This window comes from Centropristis striata, chromosome 22 (assembly GCF_030273125.1).
Source record: "Centropristis striata isolate RG_2023a ecotype Rhode Island chromosome 22, C.striata_1.0, whole genome shotgun sequence".
NCBI lineage: Eukaryota > Metazoa > Chordata > Actinopteri > Perciformes > Serranidae > Centropristis > Centropristis striata.
Window position 1 is genome coordinate 26,552,463 of NC_081538.1, and position 7,429 is coordinate 26,559,891.

Below are 7,429 nucleotides of genomic sequence, written 5' to 3' on the forward strand. Positions count from 1 at the left end.
CCAGGCAGATTAAATTAACACAAAGACAGCTCAATGCAGACATGAAGACAACCTGGCAGGAAAGTGAGGGGGAAGTGGCTGATATATCTGTTGTGCAGCTGATTAGTGGATTGGGAACAGGTGTGCAGATGGCGTGGCTGAAGTGGAAGGCAGCCATGATTAATGTTATTAGTGACACCTGTGCTTGCCCTGCTGTGACATGTGAAAGCGTCTTTGCAAAAGCTCAATGCATACACATTATATATCACTACAACACTGCAGTACAAGTACAGGATTAGATGCATGAAAGAAAAGTAGAAATATGTTAAAAAGACGAATGTGAGCTAGGAAATAAGTCGAGACATGCATTTCATAAGCAATAGAGTGCACTTAAAGGGACAGGTTAACCCCAAATAAAAATATTTGTTGTCTCTTACCTGTAGTTGTATGTATCAATTTAGATTGTTTGTTGTGGTTTTAGTTGCCAACTGTTGGAGATATTGGTCGTAGAGATGTATGCTTTCACTGGAAAAGCAGTTTCACATAGGAACTTTAGTTTGGAGGCCATAAAAAAAAACCAAGAGAGGATATATTTAAGTGACGTAGAATGAGATTAGAAAGATAAAGAGATAGAAATTGAATAACAATATTCTGCTTTGGTTTCACAAAAAGCCGGGTCTCCTGGGTCAAAGTCCAGGGTTTGACCACCACCTCTCCCGCCAAACCATAGCAGACTTTTCGCTCTTTATACTTTTTATTAAAGGAACTTGGGACCAATAGAGGTAAGACATAAAAAGTTCCAAAAATCCCTTGATATGGTTACGTAAGTGAAGTAGAAGGTGATGTAACTGCACAGGAAGTTAATTTACAGGTAGATTAAAATAACAATTTTTACTTTTTCCACACAGGACACAAATAAAGGTCTCCTGGATCGAAGTCCACGGTTCTTTTGACCCATCCACCTCCACTCCTGCACACCCAAAGAGGACTTTGCGCTCTTTATACTACAACCATTGCTCTAAACATCAAATATTGCTGCAGATGGGTTTAGATTGGAGTTATTGGAAGGCTGAGTGCATGTCATACAGGGTTTGCCATATGTATACCATAAGGGGTGCTAGGGAAACCTAAATCCAGGTCCCCACCATCCAAACCCAGTAAACCCTCAAGGATGCTGTCAAAAGGCCACCACAATGGGACCAACGAGCATTTTGGTTATTTGAAAAGGAACTCGGAGCAAACGAGGATAGAAAACTTCAAAAAATGTCTTGAGGTAGTTACGTACGTGACAAAGGTAATGTTACAGGTAGATTAAAAATAACAATGTTTACTTTTTTCCCCATGTAACACAAACAAAAATCTCCAAAGTCAAAGGCCAGGTTTATTTTTGACCCATCCACCACTATTGCTGCCCACCCTTAGCGGACTTTGCGCCCTTTATAGTACGTCCCCTGCTCGAAACATCAAATATTTCAGCAGATGGGTTCAGATTGGAGTTAATGTAGGTCCCAGTGCATATATATTTCATAAATATTGATGCTGAAAGCTGCTTTGTTTGCCATATTTATGTCCTAAGAGGCTATTATAGGGTCCTAAATCCTGGTTCCCACCATCCAAACCCAGTAAACCCTAAAGGACCCTGTCAACAACACGCCACAATAGGACAAACAAGCATTGTGGAGATTTTAAAAGGAACTGTGAGCAAAATGTGGGTATTTTTTTCTCCTTTTGTGCGGATAAGAAGATGGAAATCTGTTGTAACAGTAATTGAACACGTCTTTTTGAGAACAGAAACTCAAATTGTTCATCTGTCCACATACTTTTGGCCACAGATCCAACCAGCAGCCATTAGATGGCAGTGTGCACCAGAGAACAGGCCAACTAATCCACAGTGTGACTCACTGAGGAACAGTTCACACTTTATCTTTATGATCCAGGCACAGACGTTCATCTCCACAGATCATACCGCTGTGAATGAACTGCACAAGTCAAGTCAGGTTTATTTATCTAGCACATTTTATACGACAGGAGTACACTCAATGTGCTCTAAAAGGAGCAGATGGAGAAGCAGATAACCAGTCATAAGTGATGTGGCTCTAAGTGGGTGAAAGCACAGAAGTAAGACGGAGGATGTGGATGCTGTTAGCTGTTAGCATTTATGTCAACATGTAGGTGAGCTGAATTCAATCAAACACAGCAAAATAAATGAGCTACGGTTTCAGTTACTGACAGTCTGCTCTTTTAAAATGCGTGAGAAAAGCACAGAGGGGAAACACGAAGCTGAGCAGGTGACAGAGATTAAATTCTCAGACCTTTTCTTTGACGGATGAGTTCATGCTCCAGTGTTTTTGTCTGCCAGCTTCAGATTTTTACTTTAAATATTTTCTTTAGGGTTAAAAGCATCTTTTCAGTCTCGCAGCTAAGTGTTTCTGCGTGAGAGCTCTTGGTTCAAGTGTGTTTTGACATCCTCGTGATCACCAGTAAAACAGCTCCTTAATTAAGCTGCAGGTTTCATCCACATACTTAAGGGGGGAAAAAATAATTGTAGCTAATTAAACCAAAGGGAAAACACACACTCAAGAGGCCTCATGTTGGTGGTTGTGTCTGTTGCTTTAAGTTACATTTCATCCTGGAGGCAGCATGTGGGCAACTGAGGTTTTTTTTTTCTTTTCCCACATGCGAGTCGGCCTCGGGCAGTTTAACTACGGGCCTTTTGCCAGAGATTACTGTACATAAAGTACACAGCTGCCAACGCTCGCAGAGAAACATTACACTGCTGTTAATGGCTGCAGAATGGACCAATAAACACCCAGTTGGTTTATCAGCCTTAATTTATTAGTGGAAAACACAAATTACATACAAGAGATGGCACTCTTCCCTCTGATAATTAATAATAAAAGCATACGGTGGAACAAAAGGTCAGTAACGTTCTTGTTTTTCCATCTTTTTGTCTCTCTGGAACGTCGGACCTCATGCAGGAACCAAAGTATGAACAAATTTATTAGTGGGTGAGTTTGGATCATTTGCTGCATTCACCAGTTTACACATAAGTGAAGAATAATAAAACAATAATGATAATATGTCAATAATAAGTCTTGCACAGATTTTCTGCGTTTTATGATGTTTTCTGTCCGACTCAAATTGGAGTTTAAATGCATTTTAATCTGCAAAATCATCAATTAAGTTAATGCAAAATGAATATCCTCTTCATCATATTATCATTAACATTCAGAGGTTAGAGAGGTGTTTTTATTATTTTTTTTACACATTTTTCTGCAAATACTACATATTTTTTGTGTGCAGGTTGCTGTCCAGGTGACCAAATCCATAATAACTTACGTCATATCATCAGTGTAATATATCTTTCTCAAATTTTTGATGAATGTTACAACCTCTTTAATGTCTCCCCATAAAGTCATGGACAACTTTACTTTTTAAGGATGTTTTTTAGAATCAAATTCATGTCAAATTGTGCATCGTTGCTTAATTTCTTCAAGAAAACCTTGCAAAGAATATTTAGGCTAAAAATACAAAAAATGCTCTTGCATGAGGCTCATATTGTTCACAGTTACAGTATATAGACATGGACTTCATTCTAGATATTATACCCAAATGTATGTACATATGTGGCAGCTTTAAGGAATATTTCACTCCCAAAAGTATCATTTATACATTAAAAACTCACCCTGTAACCTTGAATTTATGCAAAAAATCCCACTTGTTTTAAATCACATACCTCTACAGTGAACAAATAATAAAAAAAACCCAGAGAAAATCCTTGACACATTTAAGTATAGAACAGCAAAACTATATCAAAACATGCATGTACAAACTGTCACACAACTTTCACAGCAATTTCATTCAAATCGCATTTATCCAGTTGTATGTATGCATTTTCACTAAAACCTGACTATTAAAACACTGGCAGACACTGCATGAAAAGTAGCACACTTGTGTCACACACAGCCACATTTTTATACGGATTCATTTCAGTATTTTCAACTGTCTTCCTTCATTTTATAAGCATCTTGTAAAACTCTTTTTCTTTTGTTTACTGCCCTCTTGACCGTCTCAATCGTTTCTTCAACTGAACAAAAAGTCAGAAGTTGCTTCATTTGGCACATCGTTTCATTCAGCTGCATCCAGTCAAGGCAGTTTTATTTATATACAAATTAGCCTCGGGGGGCCTTTACAATCTGTACAGCATTATTACGACATCTTCTGGCCCTTTCAGCAACACTTTGGATGAGCAGAAACTCTCAAAACAGAGCCCTTTACCAGAGAAGTGGAAGAAGAGAGAGAGACAGGAGGACGGATCCAGATCCAACATCTGGAACGAGGTAAGAGAGAAAGAGAGAGAGGTCCCAGGACGACACAGACGCAAACAGCTGTGCAGACGACAGAGGGTTATTGAGTAGCAGTGCTGTTATTCCCACTGGCAGGACAACTCGGCTTGTGTTGTACATTAAGACTGAGGCCGATCTGCCAGCTGGAAAATAAGAATGAGCAACTAATCGTCAGTTATGGCAAAAAGATGAGTTTGGATTCAAAGGCCTCAGCAGAAACAGACAGAGGAAGATTATTCCACAGGATGAAGCATGAAAAGAAAAGGCCCTGTGGCTGAATTTACAGTTTAAAATCTGTAGATCAAGACCTGCAAAGATTAAGATTCCCTTATTAGTCCCACAACAGCTTAAACCTGCATTTAACCTGGGGTTGAGTTTTTTTTTTTTTTTTAGGATTTACAGGATTCCTGAGGGAATAACATGATGGGAAAACATTTAACTGTTAATGTGACAAGGAATGACAATAACAATAGGCTCCACTGAAAAAAAGAAATCGTAAAAAAATTTTTGGTAAAAAGCCTGGCAGCAAAAGTTGCCAAACGCCGTCAAAAAACAGTAAACAACAAAGTTTTTTTACAGATAATTTTTTAATAAAATATGGATAATATACAGGAAAATTTATATTTTACATTAAAAGTAAAGTTTTTCTCTTAGGAACCAGAAAGTTTGCTTAATTTTAGCAATTTGATGTGTATTTTTTTGTATTTTTGCATTTGACATTTTATGGTTAATATTTGTAATAAAAGTAATTTCCTTTTTTTAATGGCATTTGCAGTTAATGTAGAAAAAACAAGAAACTCTGTAAAATAATAAATATATTTTTTTACAGTTTAGTTTTTTTATATATAAAGTACTCATCCTAAGTCTGTAAGGAGGAGTATTTATTTTAAACCGTTTTTGTTTTATAATGCCCTTTAGTGAAAATAAATCCTCAGAAAGTCATTTCTTCTTTTAAAACACTGCAAAAAGTATTTTCTTTTATCGTCTGTTGACTTGAAGTTATGCATACTTTTACCTCATCCTGTTTTGGACGACTGCAATTAAGTTCATTCTTGCATGAAACTGATTCTCTCTGACGGCTAAAACTGCAGCGACCTCATATGACATGCAGTGTGAGTTCCAATATCCACACAGTACAGGAAGTACTACTGCAATCCAGTCCAGTTTGCAGTTTGAATGCCAGCCAGTGCACGAGTAAGTAGGTAAAGGTTCAAGTCGTGTTGTTATGATGAAATAGTGTGGCTTTATCCTATGGATACTGCATCACACAGTGCATAACTTGTGAGGGCAGCTGAGGTTTGTAATATATGACAAGCCGTCAAGGACTGTAAATCTTTCCCCAGCTGTCCTCAGAGACTTGAGGTGAGCAGAGGTGATGGTGCGGCGAGCAATGTAGCGGATCCATTTTGAAAACTTAAGAGCAAGCAGTTGACTGAAGGCTTAAACGTAAAAAGATGGACTTTGTCAGTGGTTAACCCTTAATAGGGCACTCATTGAAATACTTGCAAATTCCAAATTTCAACCCTAGAGAATATTGGAGGATATTACATACTGCCAGAATGTGGACTGTGGAATATGTAGATGGGGGTAATATTTTGAAAAAATAGTTTACGAGATTAAAGTGGCAAATCTACAAGAAAAAATGCACAGATTTATGAGATTTAAAGTGGTGAATCTGCGAGAAAAAAGTTGCTTTTTTCCCAACTTTTTTCTCGTAAATCTGCAACTTTTTTTGTGCAGATTTGCTACTTTAAATCTCTTAAATCTGCAACTTTTTTTCTTGTAGATTTGCCACTTTAATCTAGTAAATTTGCAACCTTTTTCTCAAAATATTACCATTTTGGATATCCACTGAAGTTACCAAATACGGTTCTTCACCTGATAAAGGGTTAATGTTAGGTGTTGGGTTTATTTTATTTTTTTTGGGTTTATTTTAATTTTTGCTGGTTTATTTTGGTTGAAAGGACGCTACTTTTTTATAGCAGCGATGTTTGCCTGGATTTATGATGTCCAGCATTACAATCAATGATACTGGTTAAAGCTGTATTGTTTTTTTGTATTTTATTTGTTTTCTGATCAAATGCACTATATGCTGCACTTTTGCAATGCATTTTGTGCTGCATTTTGTAATGTACTTTTGTGCTGCACTTTTGTGATGTACTTTTGTGCTGCACTTTTCTAATGTATTTTGGAATGTATTTTTACGGTTAAAGTTGTTGTCTGTTGAGGACTGTTGAGTATTACTTGTTGGAATGTGGACCCCAGGAAGACTAGTGAACAGCCATGGCATAAGCAAATGGGGATCCTTTAATAAAACATAAAACATAAACCATCTCTGTTATTGCAGTCGATATGTATGACAATCACATGGGAATAAAACAGAAAAAGTCACCCTGAATAAACTCACAGGCTCCCCTCCATTAAGACGATATGACTCAATTTGGAGGAAAAGCACAGGTGCGTTTATGACCCTTGGCTTTAATTTCTAGCGCACACCTAAACTATGATGCTCCACTATACAGTTGGGTTTTACACACATTGTTAACATTGTGAATCCAAACAAAACTTGGTTATGTTTGGGAAAAGATCAGAATCTCAGAATCAGGGACTTCTTTTAAATTAGTTCGTAAGACTCATTTTTATAGTGTAAAAAAAAAAATCCCCAAAAATTTACTGTATTATTTTACAGGATTAACAGGTGCAAATGGCATAAAAAAGTAAATTACTTTTATTACAAATATTACCCAGAAAATATTTGAATTCTGTAACTTTATATAATGGGACATTATATAATATATATTTAACACTATTATTCAATTGCTTAATAGTTTTGAATTAAAGTTAATTCTATGTTACCATGCAAAAATTACACATGTTGCTGAATGTAAATTTAATGCAATTTTCTGTTTTTTCCCAGTAAGACTTTAAATTTAATGTAAATAGAAATTGTAAAAAAAAAAAAAAACCCTGTAAAAGGTCTGGCGGCAAAATTTGCCAAACACTTGCCATCATCAAGTAAAAAACAAAAAATTCTAGAGATATATTTTTTAAATACAGATATATATACTGTTTATCATCCGTTTTTAGGAAAATAAAAATATCTG